The 17,717-nt window shown below is 40.4% G+C and overlaps 1 protein-coding gene across 3 annotated transcripts in view; it reads right to left on the bottom strand.

Annotated features, from left to right (window-relative positions):
* Nucleotides 1–17,717, bottom strand: part of traf6 (TNF receptor-associated factor 6) — an 89,028-nt gene that overhangs the window by 34,627 nt on the left and 36,684 nt on the right. For all 3 annotated transcript variants that reach the window (XM_028793500.2, XM_028793501.2, XM_028793502.2), the window contains exon 2: nt 7,988–8,344. The gene's annotated coding sequence lies outside the window, so the exon portion shown is untranslated. The remainder of the gene's footprint in view (nt 1–7,987; nt 8,345–17,717) is intronic.

The raw sequence follows: 17,717 nt of genomic DNA, 5'->3' as shown, positions 1-17,717 counted from the left end.
AGTACTTTAGCAACATCAGCTTTATTCAGCTTGAAACAGGAACAGCACGGTTATTTATTGTAGCGGGATCTACCGCTCTCCTATACACACACACACAGCAGACAGACAGGGTCATGGCCAGGTTAGTGCCCAAGTAATACTGTGCCCTGCGCATTTATAATATTCCTTGTATCACCCATCAACGACAGGCGCTTATAGCATGTCCATGATCTTTTCGGATTCACTTTTGTAGCGAACTGATACAGTGCAAGGAGCCTGCGGTTGCTTCGGGACACACTTTCGCACATCATCCCATTGGGTGGAATCCCAAATGAGTTTAGAAACCTTACAGTGCGTAAAGCATTCTTTTTATTTTGTGTCCAAGTGTTGTGACTCTTCAGGCAAAAGCAACTAACAAGGAACCTATCCAATGACAAAGTCGCAAAAAAAGAAGACAATTCCAGTGAGCCAACAGATTGCAGGGATTCCATAAGTTAGAGTGAAAGTCATCCTACACAATAACCCTCCTCTCTCTCGTCTCCCTCACACCAGCCACGATTCATTTCAAAAGGTAAAGTGTAGGTTAATTTGTTTTATGTATTTTTACTTTATATTTTGCATTAATCATTTTTATATGAATAGTTTTGGGTTGTGGAACAAATCATCTGAGTTTATTATTTCTTATGGGGAAATTCGCTTTGATATACGAGTGCTTTGGATTACAAGTATGTTTCCAAAATGAATTATGTTCGCAAACCGAGGTTCCACTGTACTTGTATAATACAGTGCTGCTTGATTTAAATTGAAACTGGCTCTTTAAAACCTGTCAAGTCTACCTTCACGCTCTTCCTGGTAACCATCACTGATGAATTGTCTGAATTTGCTACTGTATGTTGTTACTGAAGTGCTCAGTCTGTATATTTTAAACTGGCCTGTAATCATATTAGCTTTGTAAACTGTCATTTGTTTTACATAAAAATAAGCACACTAACAAACTACTGTGACAGCTCTGTGTGAGATAATGCCAAATTGAATATTTCTAATAAACAATCTACTTACACTGTTAGAAGGCCGCCTTATATTGCTCAATTCAAAGAATCCTAACTCATCCAGCATAACACAAACAGAAAATGTCCCATTTTACTTAAAATTAGAAAAACGGATTAACTTTATCAGTTTTGGTTTAAAAACGCTAATTTAGAATTAGTCAAGCATTTGATCAATACAGTAATCCCTCGCTATATCGCGCTTTGCCTTTCGCGGCTTCACTCCATTGCGGATTTTATATGTAAGCATATTTAAATATATATCGCGGATTTTTCGCTGCTTCGCGGGTTTCTGAGGACAATGGGTCTTTTAATTTCTGGTACATGCTTCCTCAGTTGGTTTGCCCAGTTGATTTCATACAAGGGACGCTATTGGCAGATGGCTGAGAAGCTACCCAGCTTACTTTTCTCTGTCTCTTGCGCTGACTTTCTCTGATCCTGACGTAGGGGGATTGAGCAGGGGGGCTGTTCGCACACCTAGACGATACGGACGCTTGTCTAAAAATGCTGAAAGATTATCTTCACGTTGCTATCTTTTGTGCAGCTGCTTCCTGAAACGACATGCTGAACGGTGCTTCGCATACTTAAAAGCACGAAGGGCACGTATTGATTTTTTTATCTGTCTCTCTCTATCTCTCTGTCTCCCTGCTCCTAACGGAGGGGGTGTGAGCTGCCACCTTCAACAGCTTTGTGCCGCGGTGCTTCGCATACTTAAAAGCCAAACAGCCCTATTGATTTGTTTGCTCCTTTGAAGAGGAAGATTATGTTTGCATTCTTTTAATTGTGAGACAGAACTGTCATCTCTGTCTTGTCATGGAGCACAGTTTAAACTTTTGAAAAAGAGACAAAGGTTTGTTTGCAGTGTTTGAATAACGTTCCTGTCTCTCTACAACCTCCTGTGTTTCTGCGCAAATCTGTGACCCAAGCATGACAATATAAAAATAACCATATAAACATATGGTTTCTACTTCGCGGATTTTCTTATTTTGCGGGTGGCTCTGGAACGCAACCCCCGCGATGGAGGAGGGATTACTGTACTGACCTCAACTGAACCATTGTTAACTTTGGGAATATTTCAAGTATCTTAAATTAAACCTGTTTCTTTGCATTCTGGAATGGGTGGGGGAAATCTGATCTGAAATACAGTACTTTACATTAAAATTAATTTGTAATTTTCATTGTAATGAAATACTTGAATAAAAAAAAGTAAAATGCATTAAAAACAAAATAAAAATACTGTTAGGAGCCGTCCAAATTACAAGTGTAAACTAAAAACAAATAAGAGCTAGAAAATTAATGTGGATCTGAAAGCCAGTGGGATTATAAAACTTTGCAAAGACAACTTAAATCAAAGTACACTTTCACTTTTGAACATTCCTAAGGTTTTGGAAATATTGTGCATGATGTAAATCATCCTTGCCTCTAAAATTTGTCTGTACTGTGATCATGATTCTTAACATATCCTCCAAAAAAAGCAAAATTAAAAATGGGCACTGTATTCTGCTTTAAATGACCCTTTAATATACAGCATATTGAAGTGATGAACAGTGTACCCAAGGGACAGAAAGTGGTAATTGAAGCGGATTTCAATGGGCACGTTGGTGAAGGGAACAGTGGAGACGAGGAGGTGATGGGTAGGTATGGTGTCAAGGAGAGGAATGAAGAAGGTCAGAGGATAGTGGATTTTGCCAAAAGGATGGACATGGCTGTGGTGAATATGTATTTTAAGAAGAGGGGGGAACAGAGGGTTACGTACAAGAGTGGAGGAATATGCACACAGGTAGATTACATCCTATGCAGAAAAGTTGATCTGAAAGAGATTGAAGACTGCAAAGTGGTGGCAGGGGAAAGTGTAGTCAAGCAGCATAGGATGGTGGTCTGTAGGATGATGTTGGAGATCAAGAAGAGGAAGAGAGTGAGGGCAGAACCAAGGATCAAATGGTGGAAGTTGAAAAAGGAAGACTGCAAGGTTGAGTTTAGGAAGGAGGTGAGACAGGCACTGGGTGGTAGTGAAGAATTACCAGACAGCTGGGAAACTACAGCAGATGTAGTAAGGGTGACAGCAAGAAGGGTGCTTGGCGTGACACCTGGAAAGAGGAAGGGGGAAAAAGAAACCTGGTGGTGGAATGGAGAAGTACAGGATAGTATACAGAGGATGAGGATAGCAAAGAAGAAATGGGATAGTCAGAGAGATGCAGAAAGTAGACAAGAGTACAAGGAGATAAGGTGCAAGGTGAAGAGAGAGGTGGCGAAGGCTGAAGAAAAGGCATATGATGAGTTGTATGAGAGGTTGGACACTAAGGAGGGAGAAAAGTACCTGTGGGCTAGACAGAGGGACAGAGCTGGGAAAGATGTGCAGCAAGTTAAGGTGATAAAGGATAAAGATGGAAACGTACTCACAAGCGAGTAGAGTGTGTTGAGCAGATGAAAAGAGTATTTTGAGAGGCTGATGAATGAAGAGAACGAGAGAGAGAAGAGGTTGGATGATGTGGAGATAGTGAATCAGGAAGTGCAACGGATTAGCAAGGAGGAAGTAAGGACAGCTATGAAGAGGATGAAAAATGGAAAGGCCGTTGGTCCAGATGACATACCTATGGAAGCATGGAGGTGTTTAGGAGAGATGGCAGTGGAGTTTTTAACCAGGTTGTTTAATGGAATCTTGGAAAGTGAGAGGATGCCTGAGGAGTGGAGAAGAAGTGTACTGGTGCCAATATTTAAATATAAGGGGGATGTGCAGGACTGCAGTAACTACAGAGGGATAAAATTGATGAGCTACTGCATAGGGCTGGGCGATTTGGCCTAAAATCAAAATCTCGATTAATTGAACATTTTAACTCGATTACGACTAATGAACGATTTTTTTTTTGTTTTTTTTTTGCCCTCATAGTTCACTGAAAGGGTTGTACAGTAAATATGCTCACATATTACAAGTGAGAGATTTTTGAATGAAGGGTGCATTACTTGATTTTAAAATAATTGAAGGAAACACACTATCTACTATCTGTGATTATTTATTGAACATCAATGTTGAACAACTGAAATTAAAGCACACATTGCCTAAAACGAACAGTCACTTTGTTCTTATAAAAAAAAGTAAAAATAAATAACTTGCACTTTTGGAAACAAAATAAATTATTTTCAATGTTTTTCTTATTAAAATAAAAATGCGATCGCGATGGCACAGTGTATCTTCTGTCGAGAGTTTTAATGAGGTGTTTAAACACGCTTCGCTCCACTGTAGCCAAGGGAGTCATATCCTTTGCGATGTAATAACAAATAGCGTCAGTTATTTCTTTCCATCTTCTTGAACTCTTCTCATACTGTGTGGCATTAGTGAACGCTTGTGTTATCAACATCTGCTTTGCGGAGGCACTTGTTGCTGGGCGCTTGTCAGTCTCTTTTTGTTTTTTTTGAGCCATGCACTGTTCATATTCAGTAACGTGATTGTGCTTCAAGTGTTGAAACAAATTGGTGGTGTTACCTTTGGGCGTCGAAACTGTTTTTCTACAGTGTCTACATCTGACTTCATTTTGTTCGATGTCATCCTTACTGAAGCCAAAATGTCGGGGACTGCGTTTTTCTTTGGTACAAGCTGCTCTTGTTGCTCAGTTGTGTCAGTGTTTAAGCTCTCCATGCTCGACATTTCGGCGGAATAACATAACGTAACGGAGCGGGGTCACGTGACTCCACACGCGGTAGTGTTTTTAAAGGGAAAGTAATCGAAATAATCGACCTGGAAAAATTTGATCGATTATAGGTTCTGAATGTCGATTTCGATTACACGCCCAGCCCTACTACAGCATGAAGTTATGGGAAAGAGTAGTGGAAAATAGGTTAAGAAGTGAGGTGATGATTAGTGAGCAGCAGGATTGTTTCATGCCAAGAAAGAGAACCACAGATGCAATGTTTGGATGTTGATGGGGAAGTTTAGAGAAGGCCAGAAGGAGTTGCATTGCATCTTTGTGGACCTGGAGAAAGCATATGACAGGGTGCCTCGAGAGGATCTGTGGCATTGTATGAGGAAGTCGGTAGTGGCAGAGAAGTACGTAAGAGTGGTATAGGATATGTATGAGGGAAGTGTGACAGTGGTGGAGGTGGGATTACATCAAGGATCGGCTCTGAGCCCTTTCTTATTTGCAATGATGATGGACAGGTTGACAGACGAGATTAGACAGGAGTCCCCGTGGACTATGATGTTTGCTGATGACATTGTGATCTGTAGAGAGAGTAGGGAGCAGGTTGAGGAGACCCTGGAGAGGTGGAGATATGCTCTAGAGAGGAGAGGAATGAAGGTCAGTAGGAACAAGACACCATACATGTGTGTAAATGAGAGGGAGGTCAGTGGAATGGTGATGATGCAGGGAGTAAAGTTGGTGAAGGTGGATGAGTTTAAATACTTGGGATGAACAGTACAGAGTAATGGGGATTGTGGAAGAGAGGCGAAAAAGAGAGTGCAGTCAGGGTGGAATGGGTGGAGAAGAGTGTCGGAGTAATTTGTGACAGATGGATATCAGCAAGAGTGAAAGGGAAGGTCTACAGGACAGTAGTGAGACCAGCTATGTTACATGGGTTGGAGACGGTGGCACTGACCAGAAAGCAGGAGACAGAGCTGGAGGTGGCAGAGTTAAAGATGCTATGATTTGCACTGGGTGTGACGTTGATGGATAGGATTAGAAATGAGGACATTAGAGGGTCAGCTCAAGTTGAACAGTTGGGAGACAAAGTCAGAGAGGCGAGATTGCATTGGTTTGGACATGTGCAGAGGAGAGATTCTGGGTATATTGGGAGAAGGATGCTAAGGATAGAGCTGCCAGGCAAGAGGAAAAGATGACGGCCTAAGAGAAGGTTTATGATGTGGTGAGAGAGGACATGAAGGTGATGGGTGTAACGGAACAAGATACAGAGGGCAGAAAGATATGGAAGAAGATGATCAGCTGTGGCAACCCCTAACGGGAGCAACCGAAAGAATAAAAAGAAGATTGTACTCTTGTAAAAAAAAAAAAAAAAAAAAACAAAATTAACATGCCACACAAATGCTATCTAAAGAAAAAAAACAAAATGGATGACCAAGTTCTAGAACAAAATACACAACATTTCATTCTTCAATTTAAAAGGCTGGAGCCTATATGGGTAACATCAGAGGTAAGGAAGGAACCGGATATAGATGGGGCATCAAGTACATTGTAAGGTGTACTAATACAATTTATTTCACAAAATAATGTGTACAAACACCACATACAATGAATACAAATTTAGAGAGATCAGTTAAGGAAGCAGCTCTGCTGTCTTTGTCATAAACCTTTAATTTTAATCAGACTGAATGTCAAAATACTATGCAGGAAATTAATGTACTTCCCTAAACTGCAAGCCCTGAAGTATTTTGGCTCCTTTATTTAAAGATGCTTCTTCAGCAAGTAAAAAATAGATATTCTCATCATAAAGTACCTGACATATTATCTGAAAATAAAGACATTATTGTTTCAATACCACATACACTTACAGTCCATAATTTCGGAAATGCTAAACCTCACGTGCCTCTTAAGTTGCCTCTACCAATGGCTGTGTAGGTACATTTTTCTGACAAACCCAGAGTCCATTAGGGCTTTTAACTTTTTTTTGGGTGATCAGTTCATCTTCATTAGACATGGACAAAACTGAAAAAGTTCCATGGAAAGAAAACCACAGTCTTAGTGAGACATGCTTCAAAGGATTTTAGGGTGGGATATTATAGGGAAGGCTTTCTTTATACAAAGGCAAACATAAAAAAGTAAAGGCAATTAACAACAGCCACAACTGATTGAAGCTGATACACGTTTGCGATGGCTTATGGGTCGTTTAACATGCACAGTGCTGGCTCTGCTGTTAGTGTAGTTGAAGCCAAGGTTAAATCAACATGGACATTCTGCAGCGGGATTGTACCATTGTTGAACAGTGCACTGTTGGGCAGAGGGAGTGAAACCTGCTAAAATTCACCAAAGGATTTTGGTTCACTACAGAAGTGAAAACAAAAAAACTCAATGAAAAGATTATGAATGGGCAGAAAGGTTTAAAAATAGAGGAGTAAGATTAACTGACAAAGCTCAATCTGGTCAACCATCAGGAGGCATGGTGGTGCAGTGGGTAGTTCGCTACCCGGGTCCTCCCTGCTTGGAGTTTGCATGTTCTACCCGTGTCTGCTTGGGTTTCCTCAAACAGTCCAAAGACATGCAGGTTAGGTGCACTGGCGATCCTAAATTGTCCCTAGTGTGTGCTTGGGTGTGTGTGTGTATGTGAGCCCTGTGGTGGGCTGGCACCCTGACCGGGGTTTGTTTCCTGCCTTGTGCCCTTTGTTGGCTGGGATTGGCTCCAGCAGACCCCCCGTGACCCTGTAGTTAGGATATAGCGGGTTGGATGATGGATGGATGGATGGTCGACCATCAACAATGCCCACATAAGCCCACATCAACGTGGCAAATGCCTTAATCAGAGAAGACCGACCGATTACGCTGCCTGCTTTTGCTTGGATATTTTGCTTAGATATATTTGGACTTGGATATCAGATACATGGATCTGCACATGTCACAGCACATGATGACTTGGGGTATTATAAAGTTTGTGCAAGAGAGACACCCAAACAGCTTACTGATCTGAACAAGCCTTCAGTAAATTTCAGCAGGTTTTACTCTCTCTGACTAAAGAAATCCCACTACGGCGCATTGTTCAACAATGGTACAATCCCACATTAGAGCATCCATCTTCTTTTAACCTTGGCTTCAACTAGACTAATGGTAGAACACTGTGCTATGCGTGTTCCAACTACACATAAGCCATTACAAACGTGTTGTACTATGTCAGTTTCTCCCTGTAATTTTCAAATTCCCTTTACATTTTGATTTTTAAACTGTATTTGATGAATTGCCCATATTCATAACATATAACAGACAAATGTTAAAATAAACATTTTGTATAAGTGAAACACATACCGTCATTGACGTATTTCCAGAATGTATGCTTCACAATAAACCTTATCCAACAGGAAATCCCAGAAGTCAGTAGTCTAGTATAGACAGGTTAGTTAGTTGGTTTGTTTCAGAATTAGTAACCTCAATCTTCTTCGAAATTCACATCTGCTTCAAGGATTAAGGGCTCCCGTTTTCCTTTAAAGTATTAAGATTTAAAGTGTATCATCAGGATGATTGTTAGCCTGCAAATTCCATGTACATTCATTCAGAAAACTTTCTGTGACATCCATATCTTCCATTTGCAAGTGATAGTCAACCATTCAGGAAGATAACCATCATTAAATGGCAAGTTTCTTCATTCAAAGGCTTCAGCAAAACCTAAAGAAAATAAATAAACAAAAAAAAAGTTTGAAATGGCATAGCTTTTTGTCCAATGGGGAAAAAGCAATGCATTTGTAGACTATTTCAGATTGCAAGTAAATAAATGGCTTAATTCTGAAAAGCGTCCAACATGTATTCAGCACCATTACATTTTTCAAATGAAGGCCAAATGAAATGTCTATGAGCACAATAAGTAAAATGCAGCAAAAGCAGTGAAACTACACACGACACATATTTGAATAGCGTGGAAACAAATATGACAGTCTCACTAGAGAGTCAAGAATGGCATAATGATTGCGGTTTAGGCAGTTCATCCTTTTCTTAAAGCATGATTGAATTATTTAGGACCTGATTTTTAATATTTCCATTTAAAATGACTGGATGCTTTGCCCAGGGCACAGCAATAACATTAGTACATCCCCTATACGGTTGTGTTTGTTATAAATGCTGGTTTATTTTGTCTTTTAACAACACATTAACCACAATGAAAAATAATTGTAATATGAAAGACTTTATTTGTTGTAATGGCTTTAAAACGGCACTTTCAGTGTGGTTAGTACAGTATTCATTGTAGTTATTTTGGGCAACAGACACTCTAACAATATGCTATAGATTTTGCTGCTGATATAATGCAAAATTCAATGTTGTGTTCTTCATACACCATCACTTCTTTAATTGCAATGCCATTTTTAACCTTTCGAACACTTTTAAAAACAATGCCATTGACTGTCACAAGTTTAGTGCTGTAGTATTTGGTGAGTTCAATGTGCCTCTTGATGACAGGAGACACTAAATTGGAGGAGACTTCATAAATCTGATCTTTCAGCTGGGCAAAACCAATTCTTTGTACCCCCAGGTAGAAGTGTAGCTGTGGAACGGATGTTCTAAATAGCTGGTGTCACCTTTACTTCATGGAGAAGTGCTAACAGCAGAACATGCAAGTTGGTAAGCTGTTGTTCCTTTAAAAAAAATTAATTCTTTAAAGCTGAAAAGAAGAACATGTATTTAATTCATTTTCTCTCTCTCTCTCTATTATATATATATATATATATATATATATATATATATATATATATTCAGCTTTAAAGAATATACATATATATAAAAACAATGCTACTTTTGTGAAAAACAGACCAATGCTGCAACACAAAATACAAACAAGAATAAACATCAAAAGTAATATTATATGTAATAATATACTTAAAATGAAATTAGATAAAATAAGAATTAAACCAATAGTAATACAACATATAATACCACTTCACTGGGGAATATGTCCATGAGAGCAGCAGCAGTATATATGAGTATTATTTAAACTGTCTTAATTTGCTTATTTTATATATATGAGAGGGGACCCAAAAATAACCGTAATTTTGTTGTTGTTAGGTTGGTACTTGTAGTACGTGTTTGGGCCGCTAGGGCGATCTAGTTACACTCCTCACAAGTCAGTCTGCCAAGTGCCATCAGTCTGGAAGGTTGTGCTTGTGTTCAGTGAATTTTTTTGTAAAAGTAGGTTGCGCAACAGTGTGAGAAGGAAACGCCCTGATTTGTGGGAGTCGGGCGATCGGTTCTTTCATCATGACAACGCTCCATCTCACACTGCTCTCAGCATTCGCCAATTTTTAGCAAGAAACAGTATGACAACCCTGAACCACCCACCCTACTCACCGGATTTAGCTCCGTGTGATTTCTTTTTGTTCCCGCGGATGGAAAAAGACTTGAAAAGAAGGTGTTTTGCTGACGTCGAAGAGGTAAAACAAGAAACGACCAGAGCATTAATGGGCATTACTTCAGACAAATTTAAAAAATGTTTCGAACAATGGAACAAACGGTTAGATAAGTGTATTTCCGCCAATGGAGAGTACTTTGAAGGAGACTAATTGTAGTTTGTACAGAAAATTAAATTAAACACGTTTTAAAAATATTTCCGGGTCCCCCTTTGTACATATACACATACATATATAAATACACATACATACAGACATTTTTTATATATATATATATATATATATATATATATATATATATATATAGTAATCCCTCATCTATCGCGGGGGTTACGTTCCAGAGCCCCCCGCGATAGGTGAAAATCCGCGAAGTAGCGACCTATATTTATTTTATTATTTATACATATTTTAAGGCTTTATAAACCCTTCCCACACTCTTATAAACCTTTCTCACTCTCTCGTTAACCTTTCCCACACTCTTATAAACACTTCCTATGCTCTTAAACACTTTCTGCATTCTTAAACACCGCAGACCAACACTGCACACTGCACGCAGCGATCAGACGTCAATGTGTCTGCACTCGCTTTGTGAAGGGGGGCAGCTGAAGTGACGCTGAGCAGAAATGGACTTTGTGCTGCTTCTGCCAAAATGCGTGCTTGTCGCTCTGCGCGTTCGGAAGGAGGAGGAGGAATGGGGGTGTGTGAGGGCTGAACGCACGTTCGCTCAAACCCCCACCCCCCCTCCCCGGAGGCGCACGCTCCTGCCACTTCGCATTGTCAAGGGGGTGGGGAGCTGAATGAATGCTAAAGAGAAGTGGACTTTGTGCTGGCTTTGTGCTGCTTGTCACTCTGCGTGTCAATAATTTAAAAGCTTTTAGGTGTACATCACCTATTTTCCCGTCTCACTGTCTTGTCTTGCGTGAAGTTAAAATGTTTTATAATACTGAGATGTTACTCATATCCTTAGCCCGACATCCACATATCATATGTGTTAACAAAGTGTGTTTTATAAGTTTACATGTGTTTGAAGCATGTGGGATGGGTATTTTAAGGCTTAAACTATAAAAAATGTTTATTTATATGGTCTTTCTATATCGCGGATTTTCTCCTGTTGCTGATGGGTCTAGAACATAACTTCCGCGATAGGCGGGCAATCACTTGTATTTAAAAACCCGCGAAGTCGTGAATCCGCGAAAAGTGAACCGCGAAGTAGCGAGGGAATACTGTATATATATATATATATATATATATATATATATATATATATATATATATATATATATATATATATATATATATATATATATATATATATATACATACACACACACACTAGTCATTTAGCCCGTTACAATAACGGGCGCTAGAACAGTAGTGCATAAACATTAGTAGGAACAGTCTATATTAAATGGCAAGGGACTTTGACCTCATTCTTTTTGTTGGTCGTATTTTTCTTTCTTTCAGCCTTTCTTTTGTTGATGTTTACTTGCTGAGCTGACCGTTCTTCATGGGCTGCCGCCGTGTATTGTGTGTCTTTAATTTTCTGTGACAGTAATATTGTCTTGTATGGCTCTATTCAATAACAGCGCGCACAAAAAGGCGAGCTTCAAAAGAGCGACCTCAATTGAGTTTAGCGCGCCCTTATTGAAGGATGCCTGTGCGCGCCCTTATTGAAGGATACCGTCTTGTACGTCCGCTGGCTTGTACGTCCGTAATATACCTTTAATTTTCTCTGGCAGCAATACAGGCATGCGCGTCGGTAATATGCCTTTAATCTCCTCTGACAGTAATACTGGCTTGTATGTGGCTGTAATATGCATCACTGTATTGTGTACCTTTAATTTCCTCTCGCAGTAATACTGGTTTGTATTTCCGTAAAATGGCTCTAATTTTCTCTGACAGTAATATCGCACACTCACTGTGCCCCGCGCATGCGCACTTCATCAGAACACACCTGGACGCACACAGGGATTTTATATATATATATATATATATATATATACACACACATATATATACATACATATACACACATATATATATATATATATATATATATATATATATATATATATATATACATATATATATATATATATACATATACATATATATACATATACATATATACATATACATATACATATATACATATACATATATACATATACATATATACATATATACATATACATATATATATATATATATATATACACACACATATACTGCATCCGGAAAGTATTCCCAGTGCATCACTTTTTACACATTTTGTTATGTTACAGCCTTATTCCAAAATTGATTAAATTCATTTTTTTCCTCAGAATTCTACACACAACACCCCATAATGACAACGTGAAAAAAAGTTTACTTGAGACTTTTGCAGATTTATTAAAAAATAAAAAACTTGAGAAATCCCATGTACATAAGTATTCACAGCCTTTGCCGTGAAGCTCAAAATTTAGCTCAGGTGCATCCTGTTTCCCCTGATCATCCTTGAGATGTTTCTGCAGCTTAACTGGAGTCCACCTGTGGTAAATTCAGTTGACTGGACATGATTTGGAAAGGCACACACCTGTCCATATAAGGTCCCACAGTTGACAGTTCATGTCAGAGCACAAACCAAGCATGAAGTCAAAGGAACTGTCTGTAGTCCTCCGAGACAGGATTGTCTCGAGGCACAAATCTGGGGAAGGTTACAGAAAAATTTCTGCTGCTTTGAAGGTCCCAATGAGCACAGTGGCATCCATCATCCATAAGTGGAAGAAGTTCGAAACCACCACGACTCTTCCTAGAGCTGGCCAGCCATCTAAACTGAGCGATCGGGGGAGAAGGGCCTTAGTTAGGGAGGTGACCAAGAACACAATGGTCACTCTGTCAGAGCTCCAGAGGTCCTCTGTGGAGAGAGGAGAACCTTCCAGAAGGACAACCATCTCTGCAGCAATCCACCAATCCGGCCTGTATGGTAGAGTGGCCAGACGGAAGCCACTCCTTAGTAAAAGGCACATGGCAGCCCGCCTGGAGTTTGCCAAAAGGCACCTGAAGGACTCTCAGACCATGAGAAAGAAAATTCTCTGGTCTGATGAGACAAAGATTGAACTCTTTGGTGTGAATGCCAGGCGTCACGTTTGGAGGAAACCAGGCACCGCTCATCAGCAGGCCAATACCATCCCTACAGTGAAGCATGGTGGTGGCAGCGTCATGCTGTGGGGATGTTTTTCAGCGGCGGGGACTGGGAGACTAGTCAGGATAAAGGGAAAGATGACTGCAGCAATGTACAGAGACATCCTGGATGAAAACCTGCTCCAGAGCGCTCTTGACCTCAGACTGGGGCGACGGTTCATCTTTCAGCAGGACAACGACCCTAAGCACACAGCCAAGATATCAAAGGAGTGGCTTCAGGACAACTCTGTGAATGTCCTTGAGTGGCCCAGCCAGTGCCCAGACTTGAATCCGATTGAACATCTCTGGAGAGATCGTAAAATGGCTGTGCACCGACGCTTCCCATCCAACCTGATGGAGCTTGAGAGGTGCTGCAAAGAGGAATGGGTGAAACTGGCCAAGGATTGGTGTGCCAAGCTTGTGGCATCATATTCAAAAAGACTTGAGGCTGTAATTGCTGCCAAAGGTGCATCGACAAAGTATTGAGCAAAGGCTGTGAATACTTATGGACATGGGATTTCTCAGTTTTTTTATTTTTAATAAATTTGCAAAAATCTCAAGTAAACTTTTTCACATTGTCATTATGGGGTGTTGTGTGTAGAATTCTGAGGAAAAAAATGAATTTAATCCATTTTGGAATAAGACTGTAACATAACAAAATGTGGAAAAAGTGATGCGCTAGGAATACTTTCCAGATGCACTATATATATATATATATATATATATATATATATATATATATATATATATATATATATATATATATACACACACACAGTGATCCCTCGCTATATTGCGCTTCGTCCTTCGCGGCTTCACTCCATCGCGGATTTTAAATGTAAGCATATGTGAATGTATATCGCGGATTTTTCACTGCTTCGCGGATGTCTGCGGTCTACAGTACGTGCGCTTCCTCATGATTTGCCCATTTGAATTCAAACAAGTGACGCATTTGACTTCAAACAAGGGACGCTATTGGCGGATGGCTAAGAAGCTACCCAATCAGAGGACGCGGTTAAGCTCCTGGGTGCTGACTGGCTCAGCGACAGGGAGCGCAGAATTCGATTTCACTTAAAGCCGGCATCTCATCTCATCTCACTCATTCAGCATCAACGTTTTGCTTTGTGCGTACTGTAGTCAAGCTCTTCGTTATGTCTACAAAGCGATCTTCTCCTGCTACTGGGGCCGTGCCGAAGCGCCAACGGAAGATGCTAACAATTGCTGAAAAGGTGAAATTGTTGGACATGTTGAAGGAAGGGAAAAGCTACGCCGCTGTAGGACGCCACTACGAGTCCACGGTTCGTTATATTAAGAAGGAGGAAAAGAACATACGATCTACGGCTGCAGTGTCCTTTAACCAGGAGGTGAAACAAAGTGTAAGTGGACGTAGTAAGGCGGTAGTCCGGATGGAATCTGCATTAGGGATTTGGATCGAAGACTGCCGGAAGAAAAACATCCCCGTTGACACCAATATCATCCGACAAAAGGCCAAGCAACTTTATGATAGGTTTGCGGATGCTGGAGATGCTCCAGACGATGACGATGATGACCCTCGACCTGGAACTTCTGCTGAATCCCCCAGCGAGAGCCGTGAATTTACTGCCAGCAAGGGCTGGTTTGAAAAATTTAAGAAAAGGTTCAACTTGGCCAGTGTTAACCTGCAAGGAGAGGCTGCCTCCGCAGACAAAGCCGCAGCCAAGAAATTTGTCGCCGACACGTTCAAGACGATTATTAAGGAAGGCGGATATCAGCCTGAAACCGTGTTTAATATGGATGAGATGGCCCTATTTTGGAAGCGGATGCCGTCTCGTACTTTTATCACGAAGGAAGAGGCAAAAGCCCCGGGGTTTAAGGCACACAAAGATCGCATCACGCTGGTCATGTGCGCCAATGCTGCGGGCTTTATGATAAAGCCTGGGCTCATTTATAAGTCCAAAAACCCCGAGCCCTGAAAAATAAGAATAAAAACCTGCTGCCTGTGTAATGGATGCACAACCCGAAGGCGTGGATTACGAAACACCTAACGTCGGATTGGTTTCACCAATGTTTCATCCCGGAAGTAAAGATCTATCTGGCAGATAAAGGGCTGGATTTCAAAGTCCTTTTACTTCTGGACAATGCTGGAGGTCATCCCTTGGATCTATCCTACCGAGGTGTAAAAATTGAGTTCTTGCCACCAAATACAACATCACTGATTCAGCCAATAGATCAAGGAGTTATCCGGGCTTTCAAGGCATTGTACACAAGGAACAGCCTGCAACACATGGTCGAGGCAATGGACACGGATGATGACTTTTCCCTGAAGGAGTACTGGCATAAGTACATGATCACATCGTGTATGGTGAACGTGCATAAGGCCCTTAATGATATGAAAGAAGACACGGTTAATGCCTGCTGGAAGAAATTGTGGCCAGAAATTGTGCGCGAAAACAAGGGCTTTTCTGCAGAAGAAATTCATGACTCAGCGGTTGACAAGGCAGTCACGCTGGAAAAACTGCTAGGAGGAGAGGGATTCAACGACATGACCAGTGATGACATCAATGAGCTGCTCGATGCCCACTCCGAGCTGCTCAGCGATGAAGATTTGGCCGAGATGACCAAGTCAGCGAGCGAGGAGGAAGATCAAGACGACCCGGGAGAGGTAGAAGACGCAGGCCTAACTCTCGAGCGTCTCGCGACCATTCTACGAATGGCAAAAGATATGCAGACATCCGTTGAAGAATGGGACCCGCAAATGATTCGTTCTCTGCAATTTAAAAATGCTCTTGACAGCGCCACGGAAGTGTATAGGAACCTCTTTACACAAATGAAAAAGCAGCGCCAGCAACTGCCCATCACGATGTTCCTTACACGTAAAACACTGCCTAGTACGCCTTCAGTGGAAGAAGACGACAGCACTGCTACACAGTCGCGTGAAGAGGCTCCTTTACAACAGCTGTGACAGTGCAGTAAATGTCATCGTTATCTGACAAGTTGGTGAGTACCCAAAACTATTTTTCTACGTACTTAGTACAGTACATGTATGTACGTTTATTGTAACTGTGCACACATTTTATACAATTTTTTGCATTGCATTTTTTTTTTTGCATTGTAGGTATTTATTGCCGGTGGCCTGGCTGTAACAAATGTGATATCGGAGACACTCTACAGTTTCTTTAAAATAGCATTTTGGTTTTATGTACAGCATTTACATGTTAGATTTTTCACGTATTTTTATATCACCTACTCAATTACAATATGTTTAAAACTGTTACGTATTAAATAAAACTCCTCAATGATATATGATACGTATGTTTGTGAGTACTGTAGTATATAAACTGTGTTTACATACATAATTTCAACGAATCTTACCTAATAACTAAGAGAATATAAAGGGTTTATGCTGTATAACTGTACGGGGAATATTTCTAAACCATGTGGGAGAGTTTATAAGGACTTAAAATATATAAAAATAACCATATAAACATATGGTTTCTACTTCGCGGGCTGCTCTGGAACGTAACCCCCACGAGGAGGGATTACTGTACACACACACACACACACACACACATACACATATTCACACATATGCATGCATACATACATATTATATATATATATATATATATATATATATATATATATATATATATATACACACACATATACAGGTCCATAAATATTTGGACAGAGACAACTTTTTTCTAATTTTGGTTCTGTACATTACCACAATGAATTTTAAATGAAACAACTCCGATGCAGTTGAAGTGCAGACTTTCAGCTTTAATTCAGTGGGGTGAACAAAACGATTGCATAAAAATGTGAGGCAACTAAAGTATTTTTTTAACACAATCCCTTCATTTCAGGGGCTCAAAAGTAATTGGACAATTGACTCAAAGGCTATTTCATGGGCAGGTGTGGGCAAGTCCGTCGTTATGTCATTATCAATTAAGCAGATAAAAGGCCTGCAGTTCATTTGAGGTGTGGTGCTTGCATGTGGAAGATTTTGCTGTGAACAGACAACATGCGGTCAAAGGAGCTCTCCATGCAGGTGAAAGAAGCCATCCTTAAGCTGCGAAAACAGAAAAAAAAAAACCCATCCGAGAAATTGCTACAATATTACGAGTGGCAAAATCTACAGTTTGGTACATCCTGAGAAAGAAAGCAAGCACTGGTGAACTCCGCAACGCAAAAAGACCTGGACATCCACAGAAGACAACAGTGGTGGATGATCGCAGAATCATTTCCATGGTGAAGAGAAACCCCTTCACAACAGCCAACCAAGTGAACAGCACTCTCCAGGGGGTCGGCGTATCGATATCCAAGTCTACCATAAAGAGAAGACTGCATGAAAGTAAATACAGAGGGTGCACTGCAAGGTGCAAGCCACTCATAAGCCTCAAGAACAGAAAGGCTAGATTGGACTTTGCTAAAGAACATCTAAAAAAGCCAGCACAGTTCTGGAAAAACATTCTTTGGACAGATGAAACCAAGATCAACCT

Source organism: Erpetoichthys calabaricus, chromosome 2 (assembly GCF_900747795.2).
Source record: "Erpetoichthys calabaricus chromosome 2, fErpCal1.3, whole genome shotgun sequence".
Lineage (NCBI taxonomy): Eukaryota > Metazoa > Chordata > Cladistia > Polypteriformes > Polypteridae > Erpetoichthys > Erpetoichthys calabaricus.
Note: the sequence above shows the minus strand (reverse complement) of the source record. Positions and strands in the feature narration are given on the sequence as shown.